We start from the raw sequence: 3,226 nt of genomic DNA, 5'->3' as shown, positions 1-3,226 counted from the left end.
ACGGCTGTGTGTATCCTCATTATATTACAACACTTATTCCCAAGCATTGTCACTTGTTTTGAATCTTCTCGACTGAGATGACAAATGGCGTTAGCCTGATGCTTCCTGGGGCGTTCGTGTTTTCACTTCTAATTTACAAGTATGGTTCAAACAGGACTTTTTGAGCATTTGGTGCCTACCCAGAAATCTGACAGAGTTACTTCTTTCTAGAGGTAGAATGCCGATGCTTTTCCTTTGTCAAAATAGCTACACTGTCCAGGTGTTTGTTGATTGCAGAAACCACAGCTCCAGCTGAGTCACCAAGTGTGGTCCTCCGAGAGGGTGGGTCTCACTCAGCCAGATGTAGAAACAGGACTTCACGTTTCACCCCAGTACTGGCTGGTTATCCCTGCTCGAATTTTGCAGCGCAGTTGTGAAGGGCTATCTGTGTGCAGTTAGGACAATACAAGGACACATGTGTGGTCCTGGGTAGAATGGCATTGCGAATCACTAGAGTCTATATTAGGTGGGACTGACAGAAGGCCTGTTACCCTCAACTTCACCGGGATAAAAGTCAGCATGAGAGCAAAGCCATCACGCTTGTCAAGGGTGGAAGGAAACAAAAGACATTCTATAAGCTGGTGAGAACCAGCTGGGAAGGCTGAATTGCTCAGGCCCATGTTTTATTCATTTTAAAAGGGTTTCTCAGGGAGAGGAGAAGGCACATTCCCCAGCAGAACTCACTTGCCCAGAATGGCAGGCAAATAAATGGACATGTATGTGATTGAACTTGGGAAAATCTAAGAAGACATTTGGAATTGCAGAGAATATTAACAAGGCTGCTGCAAGCCAGCCGGAATGGTCCAGTGAAACCTGCCTCCCAGAGTCAGAGCTTCTAGTCTTCTGTGTGACAAGGGGACAAGAAGGCTTCTTTCCCAAAACCCGAGCAGAAGATGGTACCCGGAACTGAGCTGCCTCTGCCCTCGGCAAGGAATTGAACAGAAGAAACGTACTTTTCCATTTATTTCTTCTTACCATTTTAACCATTTGTAAGCGTACAGTTCAGTAGCATTTTGTACATTCACGAGTGTACGACCACTAGCACTGTCCATGGGCAGAGCTTTCTCATCACCCCTCACAGAAACCCTGTAGCCGTTAAACAATGATTTCCCACTCATCCGTCCTTTCAGCCTCTGGCACCCTCTATTCTATTTTCTCTTTAAACTTCCCTATTCTAGGGCCGCCTGAGTGGCTCAGTCGGTTAATCGTCTGCCTTCGGCTCAGGTCATGATCCTGGAGTCCCGGGCTCGAGTCCCGCATCGGGCTCCCTGCTTGGTGGGGAGCCTGCTCCTCCCTCTGCCTCTGCTCCCCGCCCCCCACCGCTCATGCTCATGCTCTCTCTCTCTGCCTCTCTCTCGAATAAATAATAAAATCTTTAAAAAAAAAATAAATTTCCCTATTCCAGGTACCACATAGAGATGGGATCCTATTAACACTTTTCATCTGTCACTGGCTCATTTCACTTAACACAAGGTTTTCAAGCTTCCACGTTGGAGCATGTGCCAGAGTTTCCTTCCTTTTTAAGGCTGAAAAATAGTCCATTGTGTGTAGAGACCACATCTTGTTTATCCGCTTGTCTATCGATGGACATGTGTTGTTCCACCTTTTAGCAATTGGGAATAAGGCTGCTGTGAACAGTGGTGTAGGAATAGCTGTCTGAGTCTCCACTTCCAGGGTTTTTCAGTAGGTACCTGCGAGCGGGGCTGCAGATGATACGGTAACTCTATGTTTAACTTTCTGAGGAACTCACTAACTGTCTTCCACATTGGCTGATCCATTTCTCATTCCCACCGGCAATAAACGGGGGTCTTAATTTCCCCACATCCTTGCCAACACCTGTTATTATTATTTTTTTTATTTTCTTTTTTAAAATAGCCACCCGGATGGGTGCGAAGTGGTATCTCATTGTGGTTTTGATTTGCATTCTGCGCTCTTAATAATTTAGTCACTAAAGATAGGGATGGGCACCTGGGTGGCTCAGTCATTGTCTGCCTTCAACTCAGGTCATGGTCCCAGGGTCCTGGGATCCAGCCCCACATCGGGCTCCCTGCTCAGCGGGAAGCCTGTTTCTCCCCCTCCCACTCCTCCTGCTTGTGTTCCCTCTCTCGCTGTGTCTCTCTCTGTCAAATTAAAATAAAAATAAAAAATCTTAAAAAAAAAATAAAGATAGGGATGGCTTGTCCATTGAAATTTCAGTAGCTGGCCCTGGTCAGCCAAACAGGGTGTGTGTGAAGCCTATTTCCTGACAAATCTCGGAGCCGCTCTGCAGGGATTCCATCTTGTAACTGTCACAACCACATAGCGCATGGGGACTGATTGCAATTGTAGAAAGGCAAACGTCTGAATCAAGAAAGACACTTTGCACTCCCAGCGGGCCGGATGAAGGGTTTCTTTTTTTAATGTGGCAGTATCCGAGACCTGCCGCTTAGTGCAAACCCAGGCAAATCACCCATCAGGCCCGGGAAGATATTTGAAATAGATTCTTTCATGGCTGAAAAGCTAGACAGAAGGTGACTGTCGCAGGGCTTTCTGCTTTTGAGGGAAAAGCTGATTGCTCTGACCCGACAGCAAGGCCAGTAAATTATACCTGTGATAATTGGAAAGAGCTGTCTGTGGAACGATCCATCAAGAGAAGTTGCTTCTCGGGTGATCGGCCGATGGCAGCAGACCCCTTTATACTCCTACATAAAAAGGCTGCAGGACAACCGTGCGTTCCTCTTTTGAACTAGATCTATCAGAGCTTTTCTCCCTGGTGACACTTAGGAGGATGGTGACCCTGATGCAGGGACTGAGGCTGGACATACTCAGGACAGAAGGTGTCTTAAATACACCGTGGTAATGGATGGTGAGATGGCATGGTCATCTTTTTCGTGTGCCCCTGAAGCAGGCAACTGTATTTGAGGTTGTGGAGATGGTGGTAGGAGCTCCCCAAATCTGGCTCCAGTCTCTAGTTGGGAGACTCTGGTGAGGCTCTTCTGGTCAACACTGGTGAAATTGCTGGTGATCCTGGTCTAGGGATCTGCCTTACTTCGTTAGGAGGTCAGGTCATTATAGGAGCTTCTGGCTGATCAGCAGCAGCGTACAGAAAGGTACAAGTGAACTTTAGAGTGATGGAGAGATTACTGTTCTAGATGGGGCTCTTTGAGTTGTCAAGGAAGGAAATTTCTTTTCTTTTTTTTTTTTTTTT

This window comes from Leptonychotes weddellii, chromosome 5 (genome assembly GCF_054177405.1).
Source record: "Leptonychotes weddellii isolate Sample4059 chromosome 5, ASM5417740v2, whole genome shotgun sequence".
NCBI lineage: Eukaryota > Metazoa > Chordata > Mammalia > Carnivora > Phocidae > Leptonychotes > Leptonychotes weddellii.
This window is presented reverse-complemented; position numbering follows the sequence as displayed.